General features: G+C 42.1%; 2 long non-coding RNA genes across 2 annotated transcripts; one reads left to right on the top strand and one right to left on the bottom strand.

Annotated features, from left to right (window-relative positions):
* Positions 1–4,924: 4,924 nt before the first annotated feature.
* On the top strand, positions 4,925–21,864 carry LOC119088332. The gene is made up of 5 exons (XR_005091973.1): positions 4,925–5,034; positions 6,030–6,203; positions 19,385–19,496; positions 19,794–20,190; positions 20,526–21,864. It is a non-coding gene; the product is annotated as an uncharacterized LOC119088332 (long non-coding RNA).
* LOC114691141 lies at positions 9,382–15,199 on the bottom strand. Its single transcript, XR_005091974.1, has 3 exons — positions 14,317–15,199; positions 12,653–13,554; positions 9,382–10,740 (listed from the first exon to the last, which is right to left on the bottom strand). It is a non-coding gene; the product is annotated as an uncharacterized LOC114691141 (long non-coding RNA).
* Positions 21,865–24,447: the final 2,583 nt, after the last annotated feature.

Genomic DNA, 24,447 nt, shown 5'->3' on the forward strand with positions numbered 1-24,447 from the left:
AATCTCGGAGAGATGTGTAGCTTGACTAATGCTCCCCGAGTGCTGTCCTTTTGAATCTAGAGCTAAGACTGTGCTCTCTTAGGGCATTCCAAAGCAGTGGCTGACTGAGGAGGTCATGAAGCCGGCTCTTCCTACCCAGAGCAGGGCTCTTACAAGGCCTTTGCTGAGCTCTCCACTACATAGCTCTCTGCCAGACTGTTTCTTCAATTCCATCTCCAGGAGTCTGAAACTCTACAGTGTCCAGTTCAATAAGCTAGCTCTAGCAGGGAAAGGGATGTGACTACCTAAAGAAGGTAGCCTTTAAGAAATACTGGTGTCTCCCTTTAACTGGTGCTAGAATACCTGTGCATGGATACATAGTCATTGGCTCTTATCCTCATGGAGAGCTCTGTTTCAGAATGTTTTGGTTTTGTTTTTGTTTCTTTTTTTATATATTTATTTAATTTTTTTAGTGTGTGTGTGTGTGTGTGTGTGTGTGTGTGTGTGTGTGTGTGTGGTGTGTGTACAGCATGTATATGGAGTCCAGAGGACAACCTGCAGGATTCTGTTCTTTTCTTCTACTGTGTGGGTCCTTGGGATTGACATCAAGTGGCCAAGCTTGGTGAAAGGTTCTTTTACCTACTGAGCAATCTGGCCAGCCTGGTAGTGAGTCACATACATTGAATATCATTCCAGTTACATACATTGAATATCATGTTAGCTCACCTGGTGGGAGCTTGGAGAGGCAAAACAATAGTAATAGTGCTCTAGAAGAGAATGTATGAATATTCATGCTCAGTCACATACACAGAAGTTTGCAAAGTTCTACATGTTGAAAAATGCAAAATTAGCTACCGATCCATTTGGGCCAGCCTCTCCCATAAGTTACTTGAATTGTTGTGCTCTTTAGAACTTATCATGTAGCTGCTGTGGATATCACTCTATATAAATAAAACACTGATGGCCAGTGACCAGACAGGAAGTATAGGCGGGACAAGGAGAGAGGAGAATTGGGGAAACAGGAAAAAGGAGGGAGAGACATTGCAGCCACCACCAGGACAAGCAGCATGTAAAGACGCCGGTAAGCCACCAGCCACGTGGCAAGGTATAGATTTATAAAAATGGGTTAATTTAAGATATAAGAACAGTTAGCAAGAAGCCTGCCATGGCCATACAGTTTATAAGTAATATAAGCGTCTGAATGATTATTTTATACATGGATTGTGGAACTGCAGGGCTTGGTGGAACCTGGAGAGAAGCCCTCCAACAACATGTAGCTGAAGAAGGCTTTGTGTCCTTTTTGCAAGAGAAGAATCTTCACTTATTAATCCTTTGCCTTTGTGTCAAGCATCATATAGATCTTGAGTACTCCACAGGTGTTGATTTATTCTATTTTATCTTCAGCATTATAGGTAGATTTTTTTGGGCTCAATTTATATGTGAAAAAATATATTTCAATTAAACGCTTGTCCAAGACCCAGCAAGGAACATATAGCGAAGTTGTGAATCTTTAGATTTTTTGAGTAATTTTGTCTGCCTCAAAAATTACTGTTCCTAACCACCACATCACATTGCTTGCTTGTGTATGGTGTTATATAGTCCTGACACATACAACAGGATGTAATGGGACAAGTCTTGCCTAAAAGTCAGGCAGCTTGGTAATTAGCACAGACTCTAGCTCTTAGTGTTTGACCTCTTTGAACTTCTAGCTCTTCACACACGCAATGAGTTTAGCTCAATCTAACTCACCCGATGGATTAAATTAGAATCAACGTAAGGGTAAATTTCTCAATCACGCTTTGAAGAACAAGGGACGATGATGCAATGGTAGTGATGTTGATGACAAGAGTCATTGCGGTCGCTGGTGCTTCAGAAAAGTCTTAGGACTCTCAGCAATTGCTCCCTTGGCAGTGAGCTGGATAGATGCTTCATCTCCCTTGGGCAGCTTGGTGCTTGAGCTCCAGAGAAGGGATGGGCCGTTGAAATGATGGAGGGAAACAGGCCACGGTACCATGGAACTTAGGAAGGCAGAACAGTCAGTTCTGCATGGGAATGTTTCTCTGAAGATTCCATTTGCTCGTTCAAATAGATAGTTACACAGACAGGCAAGTATGGACATCTACACACATACACATACATGCACTGGGTATATTAGGGTTCTCTAGAGTATATATAGGGCTTTTTGGTGGGCTTTTGCTCCTAGCTGCTGTGGCATTTCTTGGTTGGCTCTGGGCTGTATGTCATCATTTTCCAGTTTGGAATTTACAGGTCAGATTTCCTCTGGCCAGAGTGTTCTCTGTGCATGTCACAGCTCATTGTTTGCTTAAGGTGTGGCCCAGTGCTTCTGGCTTACCTGCCTCAAAGTTATAGAATAAATCTCTTTATATACACATTTCAATACATAATAAATCTTTATATATACTTATAAAACTTATTAAATTTCATTTATTAGATTTACTAAATTTTTACTTTTACTAAATTTTAATTTACTAAAATTTTATTTATTAAATTTAATACAGTCACTTACAGGCTACAGTCCAACTAATTTGATAAAGGAAGGCTATGAACAGAAAGTCCATGAATCCAGAAGTTCCTCAGTCCACAAGGCTGGATGTCTCAGCTGCCCTTCGGTAGATGCTGAAATTCCAAAGAAGAATTTCTGTGCTAGTGAAGGAATTGACTTGCTAGCAAGGCCAGAGAAATCAAGCAAAGAGCAAAAGCTTCCTTCTTCTACATCCATATATTGGTTTCCAGCAGAAGGTGTGGCCCAGATTAAACGTGTGTCTTCCCACCTCAAGATCCTGATCAAAGGTGTGTGTCTTCCTACCTCAAAGATCAGGACGAAAATTGGATTCACTCACTTCAAACCAAGCAAAAATAATCTTTCACAGATGTGCCCTCCATTTCTGGGTTGTAGTTCATTCCAGATGTAGTCAAGTTGACAACCAAAAAAGCCATCACATCAAGAAAGACAGACTTTGAATCTTTCAGACTTAAATGGCTATAATCCTTGGAAATGAAGCTATTGTCTGTCTGGCACAGTGTTGTTTACAACTATGGGTCAAAGTATCTTTTCCTCAAATGTCTGCAGTATTATTTCTCCTAACATTGCTGCCCAGATCCTGTCATTAGTCTTTGGGCCAGTAAGGGACACTTGATGAATGAGACAGGAGAAAAGTTTCTGTATCATGAAGGGTGTGTTGCATGGGCCATAGAACAGAAGCCCTGCTGGGCAGTAAGGAGTCACATAAAAAGAGGTGCTGGGTGATCCTCTGATGTCAGAGATGAGGCTGGAGTCAACACCTTTTCTTTAGGTCGAACTAGAGAAAGAGATACAAGATGCATGGGTCAAATGAGGTGGGGCTATGGAGAGTCAGGATCTGAATCACACTGAACAGAACAGGCTGAGTCCAAATTCCGAAGCAGTGGGTGGCATCCAGGGTGGGAACTCAGCAAAAGGAGGCTAGGGCCAGAAAATAGAGATTTATTGATGGGAAACAACATCTCCGAATCTTGAACAGAGAGGAAAGCCATTCAGCCCCATATAACAGCTTGCAGACCCAAGCAAGACATGAGAATTGGTTTGACCTCATTTGGAAACTAAGCTCTTCCCATTTAACTCATTGTGCAGCAGGAAATAAGTTGCCCGCCCAACAGATAAAATCTTACTTTGTAGGGTCCTTGTGAGATGTATAACATATTAGATGATGTTTCTAGAAGTGGTCCATGCTTCATAAAGGTTGATGGTGATAACAAACTGTCTCAGAAAAGGGACTATCTTTTTCTCTAGACATAATCATTCTGAGAGAGAGAGAGAGAGTAGAATAATGTCTTTAGGGATGAGTGCCCTCCAGAGAAAGGCAAAGTTAGTATATTAGTTACTTTTCTCATTGCTGTGACCAAATGTCCAATGAGAAACAACGTAAGGGGGGGGGGAGTTTATTTTGATGCACAGTTCAGAAAAGTGGAGTCTATTATGTGAGGGAAGGCCTGGGGGTGGGAGCCTTAGCCAAGAAGTAGAGAAAGATGAATGAATGTTGAAACTTCTCTCGATGGTATAGTACTGCCAACCTTTAGGATGGGCCTACTAAACCTCCTTGGAAACACCCCAGAGGTATGTCTCCTAGCTGGTGGTTAGAAAATCTACCAAGTTGACAATGAAGATTGATTTAGTTTAATTGTCAATTTAATACAGCCTACAATCATCTTATTGGAAAGTCTTAATTGAGGAGTTTGCTGGATCGGATTGGTCTGTGGGCACATCTGTGGGGCTAGTCTTGCTTGTTAATTAATGGAGAGGAGCCGAGCCCACTATGGGCAGCAGCATCTCTCGGCAAATGGTACTAACCTGGCCTAGTGGAGTTCATTCATAGTTGGGGGTGGTATAAGGTGGAGGCTCCTCATATCAGGGTGGTTCAGGAAGTAGGAACTGGGGTCAGAACCAGGGTTTGGATTACAGCCTTCCAATTCCTACCAACCTGATCCTACCTCATAAAGGAGCCACAGCCTACCAAAATACCACTAGCCAGGGATCAAGCATTGAAAACATAAATCCGTTAGGGGAAACTGGGGTTCCCATTTGTGGATTCCTAGTCTTGCATAAACAAAAGAAATGAGAAATGGACGTGGGAGGAAGTTTGAGGACAACTCTATTGGAGTTAGAGAGAAACACCACAGCACAGGACGCAGTAACTCTTGGCTCGGGGAAGTGGAGAAGGGGAGAGGAAGCCACTGCTTCTGCAGTGGGGGTTGGTAAACAACACTCCAGAAGTGAGGCTGGGCTGTGCTTCAGAGAATGAGTTATAAGGCCAGGACCACCAATATCTGAAAGAGAAAGGATGGAAAGGCTAAGTTTTTCAGAAATGGGATACAGCAGGCATGGCAGAGCGGGGCGGGGTGGTGGCGGTAGGGGTGGGGAGGTCTCCACGGCATTGACAGAAGCCCTGTGAACAGTTGTCCTGAAGCAGGGGCTTCTGGGAAGGAATCGTCCTATATAAGGGGCCAATTAATTCTCCCTGGCCCTTTGTTTTGCTTCCCGCTGAGTGGAATCATCAGGTGTGGCAGTTGGGATAACTTGGAAGTGCGTTGGTGGGGGGTTCCCATTTGCAGAACAGCCAGGGGTGGCTAGAAAAGGGAGGAGTCCTTGGTTGGCACCTGGATGGAGATGTGAGGGAGAAAGAATAAAAGCAGGAGTGGTCAAAGAGAAATAGACATTAAATAAGGTGGGAGTCCCGGGGCTTAGGGTGTCCACAATTGGAGACTTACAGGCCTAGAAGAGTGATCAATGGGAACTCGGTAGATGACATTAGATTCCTACAGGACTATCTGAGTGTTAGTTGACTGTAAATAGGAGATAACATAAAATCAGCAGTTAATTACACAACGTCCAAGATTATAGAATCAGTTAATAGTATAACAAAATAACCCATTTTTTTTTTTAATTATAGAAATCCAGAGATCTAATTCTAAAGCTGTTGACTCGTAGGATAGTGGTATTGGTGTGGTCTCAGTGTGATTTTGCAAATCTTGTAAGGCAAGGGAGCCATTAGCAGAAACGTAGGACATAGATATTCAGCATTTTGTTTACAGCTAGGGAGAGCATGGGAGTCCTTTAACCTGATTACAACTGGTTACCCTACCTGGCATGTTAACAATCATATTTGGGGTACAATGGAGAAGCCTTCAAGGGATTGGGTCATCATCTTTTGTTGTTTTATTTTTTTTTTAAATCTAGTTTAGTCTTTTAAAAATATACTATTTCCAATCATTTTGAATATTTTGGTTACATTTTCCTACTCAGTGTTTAAGAACATATAAGCAACCAAACATGTGTGTGTGTGTGTGTGTGTGTGTGTGTGTGTGTGTGTGTGTGTGTGCATATGTGTGTTAAGGCCAGTTGAGGATCTGATCCTCAGGGGTCATTTGGACTCAGGAGGCGTCTCTGTGTCCTTTAGCCTTTCTTTATCGCTAGTCCTGTAGTCTGTTGGGGTTGAGTCAATGCCTTGCTGATTGCAACTTCCTTCTCTGTCTCTTCACTCACCTCTTTGCAGAATGTACACTGTCTACATCCCCATACTCTCTGGTCAAGAGGACAGCTAACTTTCCAGAGCTTCAGGACCCTTGAGAGACATCCTACATTTCCTGGGAGCAAACTGACATTGGAAGGCAAGGGCCAAAATATTGGTCCTCTTGGCCCCCAAGTATGCTTACTGAACAGCCAGAAGGTCAGTTACACCTGAATTGAACAATGAGTTATGCTTAAAATTTAGCTATTGTATAACACTTTGATAAAGCTGGACAGAAACAGATTTTTAATAAACCTCGCTTACAACTCAGTTTCTTAGTTGGAAGTCAGACACTCAGAAACTATAAACAAGAATTTCTGAAACAAAACTGAAGCCATAGGCCTAAGTTATGTTTAAAAATCTTTAGGTTCTGAGAGTAGCAGAACCTGGAGCAGTGATTTTCAACATGTAGGTTGTGACCCCTTTGGGGGTCAAGTGACCCTTTCACAGGGGTTACCTAAGACTATTGCAAAACACAAATATTTACATTATGATTGACAACAGTAGTAAAATTACAGTTATGAAGTAGCAAGGAGATAATTTTGTGGGTTTTTTTGGGGGGGTCACCATAACATGAGAAACTGTTTTAAAGGGTTACAGCACTAGGAAGGTTGGGAACCACTGGCCTAGAGGATCATCTACCAGATGAGGTCAATTGTCCAAGACGGTAAAGTTGCACCATGGAGCAGAAGCCACCAGGCCCTGAGAGCCACTTTATCTCTCAAGCAATAGGGATTTTTAAAAGCACTCAATAGAATCAGAGATGAGGCAATGATTTACCAACCAATCACTTGACTGAAGCTATTTATCTGACTGTTTGTTGTTGTTTTTAAACCTTTAACTACACTACAAACTACAATGGATTTGGGCTTACTTGGCAGTTTTAATTAACGTGACCATTTACATATACACCACTTTGTACCATAGGAACAATATAAAATACAAGCATAAAATATATGGCACATAAAATATATGTGCATATACATATACTATTTACTATATATAAATATACATAATATGGGAATATTTTTACACTGTTTATTTATATAACTATATACAGAGAGACTTTGAAAAAATCAAAGATTTTCTTTTCAGTTTTATATTAGACTGTTGGGCAGACAACATAATAATAGCATTAGCAATCCTTAACAAAAAAATCAGTATTTTTAGACATGATTTTTAATATAAAATAGGAGACTTTTGATCTTAAAGACATTGAGCCTGACCTGATTATTGGTGAGGGTTTAAGTAGGGTGAGCAGTAATCAGCATTTTCGTTTTTAAATGGCATCTTTAAGTTAAATCCTAGAAAGCCAATCTTTGAATGATGAGCACACAGGCAATTGTTTTTGCCTCTTAGTGTTATAGCCTTAAGTTAAATTTTACCTTAGAAATCTAAGGTATTAGTTACTAGTATTATCTTAATACTCATTCTTAATTACATGTAGAGTAAGTTTACTAGATTTTTAATTTTACTGTTTATTGGTATTGCATAGACTGTAACTCTCAACATGAACTGGAAACTTAACAGAGATATTTGACAAATACATATATCTCTCATCTTACATGTAGTATAGCTATTTATAAAAACCTTGTACTTAACATTTGCATGCTAAGAATATTCTTGCAAAAGAAATAAGACATAGCAATTAGTCCAACAAGGACTTACTATATATTACACAGAGACATGCCAACTAACATCAAACACCTTTATGTCCTATTATTTTTGTTACTCATGAATGCTACACATGAACTAATTAAAAATTAAATTAAAAAGTAATAATTTTAAGAATATGTTTGGGAAAGAAATCATCATTAAATATCTGTGTCCAATGTCAAATCTTGTAATCTAATAAGATTTTTATCTTATTACTCCAGTGAATTTTGTTTTATATAAACAAATAGCATTTACGATTTTTATGAAACACTTAATAGATCTACAAATCCCATTTTGATATGTCGTAAGAAGGTAAATGGATCTGTTTCTAAGTATATACTTAGAAGGCTTTTAAATGTATTACCAAAGCATTTCTGTTTGCATATTCTCCCACACACATTTAAAGTAGGCAATCAAAATATTAATTTTTTTAAATGTTGAAGCACAGAATAAATGAATGAAAGAAAATAATCAAAGTGGGCTCAGGTTTGTTTCTCAGTTATTTTGGGAAATTCTAGGGGCCGTTGAATTTCATTCCATGCTATCCCAACATAGAATGACATACAAGCAATTACATGAAACTACACATTGTGATGGATATTTTTGTTGTTCACTTGACTATGTCTGGAACGAACTAAAACCCAGGCAGCTGGGTATGCTGTGAGGGTTTTTTCCTTAATTAATTCTTTTGAAGTAGGAAGACTCACTTTTACCCCAGGTCTTTTGAGGTGGGAAGACACCAGTTTGATCAAATATTTTGAGGTGGAAGGATCCACTTTAAATCTGGGCCACACTCACAGCTGGCAGGTTATATAACCGACACAGGAGAAGGAAGCTTGCTCTCTTTACCTGCTTACCCTCAATATTGCTTGGAAGCTCATTCCTTCACTGACACTAGAGCCCACTTCTTCAGGATTCCAGAATATACTGAAGACCAGCTGAGACGTCCCACCTCGTGGGCTGAACAACTACTAGATTCTTGGACTTTCTATCAGTAGACAGCCATATTGGACTAGCAAGATCACAGCCTGTAAGCCATTCGAACAAATACTCTTTGTATATACGCACAAATACATACATACATATATTCTATAAGTTCTGTTCCACACACAATGCAGTTATATCCATGAGGAAATAATTCCATCTCCAATTATCATCAGAGGGAATGATATTAGTTTTTGGGGGATCTGCAGAGCTGAAATTTGTTTATCAGTTTGCCTTGAGTAGCTTCAGCACCATAAGGTGGTTATGTCAGGAGTGGGTTCTTCCGGTCTCTGTCGTTTAACGAGAAGAAGACGGTGTTCAGCAGTCAAGTCTGTGGGGCCTAAGCTTTCTTCATCCCTTACTGAAACTTCCTGAGCTAACATGGTTATGAGTTAGGAAGTTTTAGGAAAAGTCTTTTGCAGGAAAAAGAGAAAGAAAAATAAAAAAGAGCAGTAGACTTAATCTGAAGAGAAGTTTCACCCATTTGGGAAGGGAGTACAGAGAAGACAGGAACCTGCCATGGAATGGGGGCCTCAAACCCCGGTTTTTGGAAGCCCAGATAAGACTTGAGAGGATCAAAATAGGAAACACACAGAGACGTGACTGGTGGTGGAGAAGATTTCCAGCTATCTATCTATCTATCTATCTATCTATCTATCTATCTATCTATCTATCTATCTATCTATCTATCATCTATCTATCTATCTATCTATCATCTATCATCTATCTATCTATTAGGATCTATGGTTGAAAAAGAACATGGACACTAATTGTTTCTGAGGGTTGAGGCATTTTTCTTTGGGAGAGCGCTGTAGACAAGGGGTACAAGGAATTGTGATTCCTGGTGTGTCCTATAGGGTTTAGAGTCCTCTGTACTTTTTTTTATATTCATCTATCCCAGTAGACAGCCATGAAGGACTGTACATAGGCACTTTAGGTCATTTCTCTTGATGGTTATAAAATAGGTCCCCATGTATTAGAGTTTAAAATTTTTGTTTTAACCAAAATTTTTCCTCTCCTAGCTTGTAGTAAAGCCAACTAATATTCAAATAAAATATTAGCCTCTTTTTCTTTAGATTCTCAAATTCAGACTTACAGCAACTGTTTTTTGAAATTGTATTGTTTGAGAATTTCATACACGCATATAATATGATTTCAAATCTATCCCCATACCTTCCCTTCCAATTCCTCCTATACTGCCCCATTCCTTTTCCCTTTCAAAATCATATACATTTCTTAAAAAAAACAAAACAAAACACCAAGGCCAGTCAGTGTTGGCCGTTTATGAATGGGCATAGGACCAACCAATCACTGAATCTTGGGAAACCTATCAAGGGATGTATCGTTTTCTTAAGGTCTAACACTTAAGAGAATGTCTTATACCATGAATCATCTCTGTGTCTAATGAGACATAGTTGTCTACAGGAAAATGAAGAGCAAAGAACTGAAAGTAGTTGAATACAGTAATCCTGAGAAAAGAAAGAACCATTGTTTTAGCTTGATATGAATCCTTTATTTTTCAGAGAGAGTTTACCCTTTAGGCAGAGAAACAGGGCATCACTCAGTCTAGCTTTCCTGTTTCTGTAATCCCGGTAGGTGTCTCAGAGTGCAAAGAGAAATAAAGGAAAAATCAGGAAATGACTGGGATGTATGAATGAAGGCTAATGTCACAGTAAGATCTAGGGCTATAGTGAGAATCTGGGAATTCAGCAGCATCAGGAAACTTAGGCAGTCGTGTGAGTATACTAGTTCCTTTTGTTTTAATGTGTTAAAATGTCCTAATAAGAAGCAGCTTCGAGGAGAAAAGAATTTATTTTGGCTTACAGTTCCAAAGAGATGAAACCCACCATGGCAGCAAAGACATGGCAGCAGGATCAGGGGAATATTCTGAAAGCCAGGGAGCAGGGAGATCACATTCTATCTTACAAGAAGCAGACAGAAAGAAAGGAAGTGGGGCCAGGCTAGAAAACCAAGAGTCCTGCCCCTGTTCACATACTTCCTCAAGCAAGGCTCCACATCCTAAAAGTCCCATAACCTTCCCAATCAGTGCCACTACCTGTAGCTAGAGTTTTCCTGCCTTGCCCACAGTCAGGACAAATCTCTGTCACCTGCCAGTCCAACAGCCGCTCAGACCCAACCAAGTAAACACAGAGACTTATATTGCTTACAAACTCTATGGCCGTGGCAGGCTTCTTGCTAACTGTTCTTATAGCTTAAATTAATCCATTTCCATAAATCTATACCTTGCCATGTGGCTGGTGGCTTACCAGCGTCTTCACATGCTACTGGTCATGGCAGCGGCTGCAGTGTCTCTCTGCCTCCGCCTTCTGCTTCCCAGAATTCTCCTCTCTCCTTGTCCCACCTACTTCCTGCCTGGCCACTGGCCAACCAGTGTTTTATTTATTGACCAATCAGAGCAATTTGACATATAGACCGTCCCACAGCACTTTCCCTTTCTTTTTTTAAAAAGGAAGGTTTTAACTTTTACACATCTCCAAAGTAAGCTTGGTATATTTGGGAATTTGGGCGTAGCTTCTCTTACTACTTCCTGCTGGAGGGGGGCGCTGTTTCTTATGGGGACACAAAGAAAATCATGGAGTAGTCCATATACAGTAGGCTGTATCGTCTGAGCCAGTTGCCTTGAAATGATTCTGGATGTTGGATCATCTGGGCTATGGTGTCATCGGAGACCTTTCAGGTGGTCTTGGCTGGTCAAACTTGATGTATCTTAATCTGGAACAAATCCATAGCCTCTGGCTTTCTGTGGAAACAAAAGCAGAGCCTCCTTTCCAAAGCAACATATCCTTACATCCAAATTTTGAAGTTAAGGTGCCTTTAAAATACACATTTTTGCATAACTCAACAGCTTTTGCAATCAAATGTTTCTCTTCAGTTACGAATATCAAAGAGAACATAATCCAGATTCTCTGTGTGGTAGCCATCTTTATGTGGCTTATGTTTTATATTACCTTGAGCCTATTGCTTTAAACTGCAGCCTTCTAAGCCTGAAACGGCGCTGTGGCTGCTGGCTCTGCCCACTTCAGCTTCCCAACATGGCGGTGGTATATTTTCTGCCAGCTCTGGGAGCCATCAATTCTCAGAAATAGTGGGTCTAAATGATTCTTATCTTTTTTTTTTTGTTTGTTTGTTTTTCGAGACAGGGTTTCCCCGTGTAGCTTTGCGCCTTTCCTGGAACTCACTTGGTAGCCCAGGCTGGCCTCGAACTCACAGAGATCCACCTGGCTCTGCCTCCCGAGTGCTGGGATTAAAGGCATGCACCACCACTGCCTGGCTTGGGTCTATGCTTCTTATCAAAGCAGCGTGTAGCCCAGAAACCTCTTTTTGTTTTGTACTAGCAAAGGCTAAATCCACCATGTAGCTTAATGTGCCATTTGCAGAGGCCTCATTTCCGCCATACTGCAGGTCAAGCGCACACGCCAGGAACCCGCCAGTAACTCAAACCGGCAGCTGCTGCTCATTTGAGAGAGACAATTAGGAAGCTGTTTTTAGTTCCATTTTAGAATCTTTTCTCAGGTTTTAGGTGGAAACTCTTGCCAACTCGTTGGGTTCCATTCGTAGCTAGAGTTTTCCTGCCTTGCCCACAGTCAGGACAAATCTCTGTCACCTGCCAGTCCCACAGCCGCTCAGACCCAACCAAGTAAACACAGAGACTTATATTGCTTACAAACTCTATGGCCGTGGCAGGCTTCTTGCTAACTGTTCTTATAGTTTAAATTAATCCATTTCCATAAATCTATACCCTGCCATGTGGCTGGTGGCTTACCAGCGTCTTCACATGCTACTGGTCATGGCAGCGGCTGCAGTGTCTCTCTGCCTCCGCCTTCTGCTTCCCAGAATTCTCCTCTCTCCTTGTCCCACCTACTTCCTGCCTGGCCACTGGCCAACCAGTGTTTTATTTATTGACTAATCAGAGCAATTTGACATATAGACCGTCCCACAGCAACTACCTGAAGACCAAATGTTGAAACACATGAACCTATGGAGGACATATCTCACTCAGATCACCAGAGTGAGCATAGCCATTTTGGCTAGTCACATCATGGCTTCTATCTTGGCTAGTGATGTCATCAGCCACATCTTGGTTAGTGGTACCAGGGTTCCCATTTTGGCTAGTCATGTGCTTCTTGTCATTTTGGCTAGTTACATATTTTTCTGTCGCAGGAAATGGCAACTACTAGGTAACATGGTCCTAGCTACCATCAGGGCATAAGTCCCCATGGGATCCATGCACCTCATAGATAAAATGAATACAGTCATTCCTTTGTAAGAAAATGGGCAGCTGATTTAGGAGATGTTACATGTATGGCCAGGCAAAATGGTCAGAGGTATGCAGGCACAAAATAACCAAACAAGGAGACAGAAAGCAGTAAGAAAGTTCATGGCCCCAATCCAAAAGAACGGATTCCATATGTCATACCACCCGTGGTAACCAGGGACACCAAACTTCTTTCTGGACCTCATTTTCATCTTCTGTGGCTGATAGGTCTAAGGCCCTGGATATGGTCCTTCCCATAGCCTCTGAGGAATTTCTTTAGTAGTTCTTTGTAGTTACCATAGGTTGTGAGGAAAGTCAGAGTTCCCTTTCATGTGTTCACAGCCTTGTTAACAAGGGAATTTAGAAACTGACCTGGAGAACTCAAGGACAATATTATTAGAATTTAGGAGACAAATAAAGTTAGCAGTCTGTAAATCTCCTTCACAACTGCCCAGAATAGGGAGCTCAAGGAGGAGAGAGAAAGTCACGCCTTCTGCAATGGAGGTGAGCAGGCAGCAGCTTGTTGGAAGGTGGCTGGGGTGAGGGGCGGTGCTCCAAATGAGCAAGAAAGTATCCTCGGGCTTCTGTCAGTATCTGAAAGAAAAAACAGAGAGAAGAGGAGGAAAGGGGGGAAACATCTTTCTGAATGTGGCTCATCATAGCAGGCCGGCCACATGGGCAGAGGCCCCATGGTGCCAGCCGATAGAAGGTCCGCAAGCAGGAGTGTCTTCTGCAAGGAAAACATTAGCTCATTAGGAGGGTCCTTAGTCCTCCCTCTCCTCAGCAAGTCTTCAGGTGGCTCTGGGTTTCCTCTACACGTGGACTCCTATCCAGGTAATAGATAGGTCCAGCTGTATTAACCATTAAAAAGGAAACAGAAATATGTAATGATTTGGGTCACCATACAGGGCCAGAGGCAGAACATAGATTCACTCTTTGAACAGAAAGGAAATAGCTTTGCCTTGAGGATGTAGCTTTGCCTTAAAGGGCCTCAAGGAAGCCCAGACTCCTTCATCTTTTCATATGTTTCCCCCGCCCCCGGACAGGGTTTCTCTGTGTAATTTTGGTGCCTGTCCTGGATCTCGGTCTGTAGACCAGGCTGGCCTTGAACCACTGGCCTTGAACTCACAGAGATCCACCTGGCTCTGCCTCCCAAGTGTTGGGATTAAAGGTGTGTGCCACCACCACCCAGGCTCCTATGGTAATATAAACTCTAAAAAGGGGGTGGAGTCCAAAGCCATAGCCTCTAAAACCATTGTAAAGAGACCAAAGGGAACCATTTTAGATTCAAGACAAAACATTCTGCCCATTCTCTCAAAGTCTCATGCCCATCTCATATGAAAAACAAAAACAAACCTGCATTTAACCAGACTTCAAAAATCCCCATGGTCTTAACAGTTCCAACACTCTTCAAGAGTCCAAAGTTGAAAGTCTGTTCTGAGACTGGCAAACTGTGAGTCCCTGTAAAATATAAATCAGAGTTATATTCTTCCCTTAGTCAGTGGCAAAGAGTAAATGTTCCCATTCCAAAAGGAAAGAACAAGAAGATAGCAAGAGAAAATTAGAAAAAAGTCAAGATAGTAATGAGCAGGACAACCAACAACGCCTGGAGTTCTGTGTCCAGCATCTGGGATACACAGCAGCACCAGCTGAATCTGAGTGGGCTTGTGCAGCCCTGCCTCTGTGGTCTTGCCACCTCTAGCACACAAGGTCCCTCTCTTTAGGCCAGCTCCATTCCTTGCCTGTCTATTGTCTCAGCACATGTTCCACTTTGCTGACCTCTCCAATATCCTGATAGCCAGCATAATTCAAGCCTCATTGTCAAAAGCTCACACACTGTCCTGGCAGTACCTTTGTCTCTCCAAAGGAAGTCCAACCCTGCCACACACTCCCTGGCTTCCTAGACCTTCCTCACAAATCCGGGAACAAGCTCCCACGATTCCCAAACTCCTGTATTCGTCTTACCTTAGTATTCAACACCATGTGGATACCATTGGATTCCATTCTGAGTTCTTTGGGCCATGGATGCAGAAGCTTATGTTTACCTGGGTAGGGTAACTAACCTGGGTAGAGAGCTCCCTAGGTGGCCTTGTTCAATAAGCAGGGCAAGCCTCATGCTCCCTCTTTCTAGTGTGCTTTCAGTTTCAGCCCCTGGAAGCTGTAATGGATGAGGTGCCACTGTTACCTAAAATACTCCCAGCTCATCTTCCTCCTTGTTCAGTGACAATTATTTGACTTTTTTTTTAATGATGTTAATTTCTTTAACAGTTACGATTTTTTAGCCTACAGCTTTAAACTTGCTGGCACTTCTTTCTTGCCAGGCTGCACATGTCTTTCCGCTCCAGTTTTTGCTCTGGATTCTCACCACGATCCCATTACTATTGCTAAGATTTATCAGCAATAACCAGGCAGGCCACTGCCTTAGGACTCTGCTGTCGTGACATCTCCTTCACCACATCAGTTCTTCACAGTTTACTTCAACCTCACCTGAATTTTTAGAACATGGGTAAAATACAGACAAATTCTTTGCCAGATTGTAACAGTAACAGCCCTTTATTCCAGTTACCTTTAGACCAATTATTCCCACCTGAAATCTCATAAACCAGCTTCTCACTGTCTGTATTATTATTCATAATTTTGTGTTCCAAAAGTTTGCCAAAATTGCCCATTAAGTTACTTAAAACGTTCTAAGATTTCTCTAGGCTGCATCTTGTCCAAATTCTCCCCACAAATCAGTCTCAAAGGCCTAAGAATCATGCAGTCAGATTTAGTCAAAGCAATGACGACACTTCTCTGGAACCAATTTTGTGTATTAATTATTTTTGCATTGGTATGAACAAAATACATGATAAAAACAACTTACAGGGGGAATTCTCCAGTTTCAGAGCATCCTGGTCCATTTCACAGAGCAAAGACAGCAGAGTCCATGGAGGAGAAACATGTGGTAGAGGGTCCTTACATTACGGTGGGCCAGCAAGGGGAGAACGAGCCCCAAAGTGGGGGCTGAACTGTGGTTCACAAAGGCTCATTCATAGTGACCTACTTCTACCAACTGGGTTCTGCTTTCTTAATGGTGTGTAGCTTACCAAAAAAAGAAACATCAGCTAGAGAATAAGATTTCAAATGTGAGCCTCCACAGGACATTCAAATTCAAAAAGTAAGAATGGTAGCCCAACTTTTGTATATTTCTATCTGGAGAGCTTATTGCAATTTTTTTTTTTTGCATCTTCTTAGGAAGTTTTCTGAAGTCAGGGGTGATAACTTACTCATCTATGTATCTCTGATAGCTTTGTGAATGAATAAAGCTTAGAAGGGGGACTTAATAGATGAATGACTATATGAGTGAGTAAATGGGTGAGTGAATGAATGGGAAATAAGTGAAGTCAGAAACAAAAAGATGCTTCTCAAATGCTTTGAAGTGGGTCTGCTATGGGAGTGTCTACCTATCTCTGTTGCACCTCTTCGCTGCTCAGAACTTGGAAGTTTCTGGATTATATTCCTGTATATGTTGTTCCTTTCTAAATGGGAAGTCAGAATTGGTATGCAGGGAAAGGTCATATTGATTGTGAAATAAGAGGAGGATACACATGTGCGGATGTTAAGAAGCTAAGTAGGAATGATGAACATGTACTCAGTCAAGAATACAATCCAAATACAGCATATCATTTTGGGGTCATCTGAAGGCAGTAATGGTGGGAGTCATTAGAAAGCACGAGGGTGCTGAGCCAGAAATAGAAAATCAAAGCTCAGGATGGAACTTTGGGGGAACATTCAAGAGAATAACAATTAGTTGAAGGTGGTCAGTGAAAGAGTTGGAACTTCCTTGATCTAGAAGCCATGGATAAGATACTTGAGGTGAGGAATAATTAATGGGGTCCAATGTTAGGAAGGAGCAGGGGGAGATGAGAGCCAGAAGCAAGCGGCTGGACTTGATGCTTAGGTGATTACCTAGGAAGCTAGGTGGCTTGGGGTCATTGTGTGAATGTGTGGGTAATGAAAAAGTGAAGCAAGCAAATGGAGAACCTGAAAACAACAACAACAACAACAAAAAAAAAACCATATCGCCTACAGAAGACAAGACCTGCACATTTACATAGACCAGAAAGGAGAAATCTGAGCTGAGAAGGAGTGAGGGGGAGGGACTGGCCAGTTAAAGAGTTAGAGACCCTAGTACAGCCAGGTCTCACAGACAGTGGAAAGGGTTCAACTGCCCAAGATGGAGGAGAGGAGAGACTCTCCAGAAAGTCAGAAGGTAGAGGATATGGAGACCACTTCAGCCTGTGGAAAATTAGCCTCATGATGGCAGAACAGAACATCTCATTTTAAGTCATTGCCAGCTAAGTGTAGACTTTCAGCCACGCTCTCTTGCTCACGGTCTCCAATTCAGATCCATTCTTATGGAAGAGAAAGAGTTACAAAACTATTAAGACTATTGTCCAAAAAACTATCAAGGCAGCATTTTTTTGTTCATCAATTCAGATTTAAAATTTAATTTCATGGTAGAATGAGCCCTCACACAGTTCTATCTATTAAGGTCACCCACTCGGAGTTCACGAGCTCACTCTGGGCATTGAGGGTTGTAAAGCTCTGTAGGAGATAAGAACCATGCTTTCCTCTTTCTCGGTAGTCACAGTTTCATGTGACTCCAGACTCGCTAACATACCTGGTGAGGTTTAGCACCCCACCCAGTGGTCCTGTCAATGTTTCCTTCCTAACCATCTTAACCAAACAAACACAAACATTCTACAAGGGCCTCTCCAAGCTTTGAAGCCAGGAGAAGGGGAAGGGAATAATTGAGGCCGCCTTTGTTTCAGAAAGAGGCACATGTACTTTGTTTGAATTCTTGGCTTAGTTCTTGACTTCTTTCCCTAAAATCACCATTTCCTCTTTGTGCTACTCAGAACACAATGGCCAGAACCCACTCAGCTTTTATAGTACTTATTATTATTACAGTAATGAATGGTTAATTGGTTACATTCTTTTCTGTCTTCTACCCAACATGAGTCTAGAATTTTCCTTGAGGGCAGTGTAGTAATTAGGAGGTTGAATTGTAATTGACCTGAAAATGCATTCACATCTGAAGTTAAATGAATATGGGCACATACATACACAAATGATACCAATGTACATATTATGTTACATATCTATACACACACATATAAAATATTATAGATATTTACTAGACTTTGTGGCACATATATATTTATAATAGTTATATAAGAAAGGTCATGCAGAAGCGGTCTACTCACCCCTTTCAAAGCACACCTGTAATTCAGTTATCTAAAATTCAGCACTTGCAGAGACTTGACTTGGGTTAGCAATGAGACTTAACAGAGCAGGAGGAAACCAGATCTGGGAAAGTTCTAAAACCATCCATCAACGCAATCTAGGGAGTTATTGAGAACTGACCATCATCCCCTTCTCCTGCTCCCACTGAATCTGAACTCCCTCTGGGTAGCTGACCTTTCTTCACTTCTGCAACAGCACAGGGTGTACATGTGTTTGTGCGTGCGTGCGTGCGTGCGTGCGTGCGTGCGTGCGTGTGTGTGTGTGTGTGTGCGTGTGTCTGTGTGTCTGTGTGGTGTGTTCACAAGAGTGCACACTAGTAGAGATCAGAAGCTGATATCAGGTGTCTTTCATCAATTGCTCCCCACCTTCAGTTTATTCATTTACAGTGTTGGGAACTGAACTTGGGCCTCACACAGGCTAGTCAAGCACTCTATGGCCAAACTGTATTCCCAGATCCACCTTTTTTTTTTTGAGACAAGAGTCTCTTACTGAACCTGAAGCTTCTTGATCCAGCTAGGCCAGCTGACCCATGTTCAAATCTCTACCTGGCCGGGCAGTGGTGGCACACGCCTTTAATCCCAGCACTGGGGAGGCAGAGCCAGGCGGATCTCTGTGAGTTCGAGGCCAGCCTGGGCTACCAAGTGAGCTCCAGGAAAGGCGCAAAGCTATGCAGAGAAACCCTGTCTCAAAAAAAACCAAAAAAAAAAAAAAAAAAAAAAAAAAAATCTACCTGTCTCTGATCTCCCATCACTGGGTTACACACATGGGCCACCATACCTGTTTGCTTGTTAGGTAGTTTTAAACGCGGGTTCTAGAAGTCCACACTCAGGTCCTTACCCTTGTGCAACAAGCCCCTCACCAACTAAGCCATCTCCCCAGCCTTACAGCAGAACTCTACCTATTTTTTAAACTAACTTGAAAAAGGAGAGAAAGCTGATTCTGATGTTTTTGTTATACATAGAGCTTTGAGTCCCACTTTCCCAGCCCAGAACATTTATATTTTTCTTCATATATTGTAGGTATATGGATACAGTGAAGATACAGCAAAATTATAGGCTTATGGTTATATGGCGATATGGTAGTGATTCTGCAATGCCATTTAGCCATGTGAAAGCTTACCTATTTATTCACTTAGACAACAGGGATCGGAGACCCTGGTGACGAGAGGAAGGAAGAACAAAAACAGCCTGTCCTCTGCCCACCGTATTGAAGATCGCCCTGCACACAGAAATCTGTAATGTCAAGAGGTAAATGCTCACACAGTGTACACATGGCCCAGTGGGAACAGGGAGGCAAAGTGTGCACCTGAAGAGGAACCTGAGGGAAGAAACTTTCAGCAGAAGTGGGTGATGGGCTCAGGATGAAACCGCAGAGCTGGAGAACTATGCTTACAGAGGAGCAGCAGCAGCAGGACGTGTTTGGGGAGCTACCAGTGTTTCAGTTCTGAGGGAGAGAGATTAAAACAATAAGAAGGCGAGAGGGGGATAGCTATGAGTGTTTGAGATGTTTCAAACCCAGAGTCTAAAATTCCTTTTTCTTCTCAGCTACAAATAAGACATTAAGTGCTGAAATCCCTTTTGTGGCAAAGAAAAGGATTAAGTGTCGGCGACAAGAGTAGGTGACTGGAAAATGCTGGACTCTTTGGCTGCAGCTCTCTGCTTTTCTTGAAAGAAATATGTCTTGTTTGGATGGCTGGGTGTTGTGGTTTAACTCGGCAAGCCAAAAATCTGATGAGGGAAATGAAAGTCATGTTTGGAGGACTTTTGATTGAGCCAAGAGTGAGAAGACATTTGTCCAGAGTCGTTCACCACATCCCCAAAGAGAACACACAATGTCTTCCTTTGAGGTGCCATAAGAAAGAGAACCTTTTTACTTAGGAAGGAAAATTTGATTTCAAGAGTTTGAACATCAACGGATTCATTCCAACCATATTTTGATGAGGTAAGTATGCCCAAATGAGAAACACATGGATCCATTTCCCTGAAGATCCGTACAGATTTCCAATTAGGGAACAAGGAGCTAGAGGCAAATCATGCCTTGGACTTAATCCAAATGTAAATGTTTGAGAAATTGTTTGGCATTTCCATGAGTCTGTGTGGAAATCCAGTTATGGAACTCTGTTATATGTTCTGGGAAGTTCTCCCAGAATCGGGGTCTTTTGTGTGTTTGGGTTTATGTGTGCATTTGTGTGTGTTCAGGTGTGTGAAAACCAGAAGAAAACCTCAGGTTTATTCCCTCAGACATTTTTTTCTTTTCTTCTTTTTTCTTAAATACAGAATCTCACTGGCCTCAAACTAGCTAAGAAGACCAGGCTGGCTGGCCCGTGGGCCCTGGAGATTCATCCACCTCTGCCTCACCAGCACTGGAAATTCAATACATACCACCATGCCTATTTTTTGTTTGTTTGCTTGTATTTTAACACGGGGTTGAACTCCGGACCTCAGGCTTCCAAGGCAAGCACCTCACCACCAGAGCCATCAATCCATCCAGAGCTGACCCTTTTGTGAACAGCCAATTGTGGAAAAGCAGTCCACACAGGGTCGGGGAAACTTACAATGTCAAATACACAATGACCTCACACAGATCATTAAAAAACGTCAGCATCCTAAACAAAGTCCCAAAGACTCTCTGAAAATCCTCTTTTCTTCCCTGTGACAACCCACAATCACAAGTATGTGAGTCAGGTCTCCCTAGGTTATGCTGATCCAGGGGTTAGAGGTTTGTAAGAACAAAAGGGTTATTTCTTATTTGTAATTTATTACATTGGCTGTGGGGAGTCTGAAGTCTTTTCCACATAGGTAGGATACAGGGAAGAACAAAAGCCCCTACACAGGCCACTTCATCCTGGAGGCAACGGGAAAGAAATCACTCATAAAAACCACACATTGCTTCTTCTAACCTCTGCCTACAAGTAGTATAAGCAACATCTACTTGTAGTTGATGGGTCAAAGAAAGTCACAGGTCTAAGTCTGGCATTAGAGACGAAAGTAATTCCCACAGGGAGTGAGTTGCATCAGGGGGCTGTCCTATAGGGTAGTTCTATCTAAATAAAGATTCTATCTTTTGTTTATCACATAGTAAGTGTTGGAATTTAGTAGGTATGCAACGGGTATTGACTGGATGGATAACAAGTACATTTTCTGCTCTTCTTTTTGACAAGTAGGCCTGTTGATATTAGTTCTTTATAGGGATTCTAAAGAGATTAAATATTAATTAGCTTAGTTTAATCATTGCATATTGTATTCAGATCATAATACCACATTGATCCTATAAATACATGCAAACACAACTTCTCAATTAAAAACAAAAACAAAAGAAGGTCAAATGACACAAGGGGCTTTTCCCCCTAGGTAGGTCAGGCTACTCTGTCCATAGCCATAGATGACCTTGAACTTCTGATGTTCCTGCCTTCATCTCCAAAGTGCTGGGATTACAGAGGTAGCTCACCATACCCAGCTTCTTTCCTTACGGCAAGAGACTGAAAGTTTCACAGCAGTCATGATGTGGGCACTCTCGGGGCTGCTCAGAAAAGCTCCCACCTTCACAATGATGCCTCAGGCTCCTCCCTAGCTTCCAGTCCTCTCCCTGCCGTCTTCACTCTCCAGGAGCCCCTTCACCAACAGTACCTGATCTCTTCCTCTATGTTCTCCCGAGGTGAACTTGTTCTGGGATATCCAGTTGCACAGATCCAGGGTGACTTATCAAGGCTCCAACCTTCTCTGTTAGTAGGACAAGGATATTCTTTGCCTACAGTCTTTAGATACCTCAGTTGCAGACAATAATGCAACTGTGTAACTTGAAAATACCTCTCTGGGAGCCAGACTTGGTGGAACAAGCCTGAAATCCCAGCTCACTGGAAGTATAGCCAGGAGGGCTGTTTGAGGCCAGCCTGAGCTACCTAGAGAGCTGGCATTACAAACGAACCTCTGAGAACTTCCTCTACTTTAAGTAACTAATCAGCCCCATGAGGACATCTGACCTGTTTCTGGAGACTCAAAAATTTTCCAATAAATGTTTGCAGATAGGAGATACAAAGACAACCCACACCATTTCCTTACATTTCTCAGGACAACAACATACTGTCAATCAGCTCTAAAGCAGGGAGCTAAGAAGTATCTGCAGTCCATTTAGTTAGCGTACAGCTTCTTCCACATTCTGGAGTTTGAAAGCAATGTTCATCATTAATCAGTCATCTTAGTCATCACTCTGTTAATTCAACACAATGAATAATTTGGAAGCCTTTCTGAGCCTCTTATGTTTCTGGGCATTCTCATTACAATTACACATTTTTGTCTTGATGCTTTTTTTTTTTCTTCCTTGCTGGATATAGATCACACATACTTGTTTTTCTAGTTCCCAAACGCAGGCTCTGGAATAGATCCTTTACTAATTAGGCTACTCGAAGGTCCTCATTGTATCCTAAGTTCTTGGGAAACAAGAACATTGAACAGCTGTCACCCACTTGTCCTGCCCTGGTGATCTCCTGGGGAACCTCTTTCAGAGGAGCCCAGAGTGCTTTGACCAGCTGCTATAGGGTGGGTAATGTCATATCCCTGCCTCACAGAGGGGCAGGGTGAAATATACTCAAGGACGGTGAATGTGTCTAGATGTCTAGATCCCTCTGCTTTTTTTTTTTTTTTAACTTTGTCACCACCCCGCACAGCCTGCAGAAGAATGGCTATCCCCGTGCCTTGATTGTAAAGGCCAACATGTGTGGCTTTCTTGCTCTTTTACTGGCAGTAGCAAAGAGCAACCCAGTGGCCCACACAGCAGATTATACTATAGGAAAACAGCCGAGACGAGGGCAGGAGGGGATGAAAATACACCTCTTTCTCATGCCTCCCATCCTCCCAGCAGGAGAGACATCTTTGGGAATCACTCCGTGTTGACCCTTCCACCACTCTAGGGGTTTCCCTCATGATCTCCAGGAGGCCTTAGGATTCTATTTGTGTCTGTATTTTGTCAGTGCCTCAAGTTCAGCCTATATATCCTAACACAATCTCTGGGCTTCTTCCTCTGAGTCTTCCAGCAGTTACTTCAGACATAACATGTCCAACTTGGCATTGCTGGTTGAACTTAAATCTACTTTGCTTCCCCTGTGCCCTTCTCTAGAGAGATGAAAGGATAATGTTTGCCTGGCCGCAGTCTCCTGTCCTTAGAGCACCTTTTCTCAACACCCAGCAACCCTCTCTTTTCTTACTGCTTCTTCTACTGACTGTGAGTTCTTTAAAGCAGAGTTTATTGTTCATTGCTATGGCCCTCAAAGATGGAGCTAGGAAGCAGCCAGCAGTAAATGTCCATACAAACATGGTCACATAAAAGTTGAATATTATCTTAATGCTTGACATATTAAGAATAGCTTGCAGAATAGAGAAGGGTAGAAGGGCCTGGACATGGGACTAGACCTCGTTTGGGGAGAAGCAGAGATTATGAAAAAGTTTAGTTCAGGACCTAGAACACAAAATCTGAAAGTTATGCTATCAATAGGCCTTGTCTTGAGTAAATAGTGAGTGCTGGTGAGGTCTGGTTTGATGGTGCAGAAGACAGAGCCTAGGGGAAAACAGCTTAAGATCCAAGTCCCCAGACAGCTTCAGAAATCCATGTTGAGAAAAAAAAGGGAGCTGGATAGAGCCTCTGAAAGGTTCTAGAAAGGATCAACAAAGGGTGTGGCTTACAGCCTAAGACATGAGGTAAGTGCATAATTCTCATGTGTCCCTACACAGGCACAAAGGGGACACTTCCCCCAGTGTAGATTCTCAGCATAGAATGGCCCAAATCCACAGGCTAGCTAGGCTGTGCATAGGGAAATTTGTGACTGGCACCCAGAATATGGCACTGGATCTGCTTAATTCCCTCCCACATTAGTCTGGGAATCCCAGAAGCCGGAAGGCACTGTGACACTGGGTGGAAGTTAAGAGGGGACCCCACTTAGACCGTTCTAATTTGCTCCAGAAGCCTGGCTTTCCCTTATTTAAAACATTGGTCAAAATCAGCCAGATAGTAGAACTGGCCTGGAAGCTAGGTGACTGCTGTTTGGGAATTCTATCTCACTGTTGCAACTCTTCTGCAAATCTGAAACTATTCCTCAACAAAAGGCTTCCTGGAAGGACCTACTAAAACTAGTCACTACGTAGGACCTAACTCCTCACTGGATTTGCTGTGCTGAATTTTAAATAAGCCTTGCATTGAAAGGAAATT

This window comes from Peromyscus leucopus, chromosome 7 (genome assembly GCF_004664715.2).
Source record: "Peromyscus leucopus breed LL Stock chromosome 7, UCI_PerLeu_2.1, whole genome shotgun sequence".
Lineage (NCBI taxonomy): Eukaryota > Metazoa > Chordata > Mammalia > Rodentia > Cricetidae > Peromyscus > Peromyscus leucopus.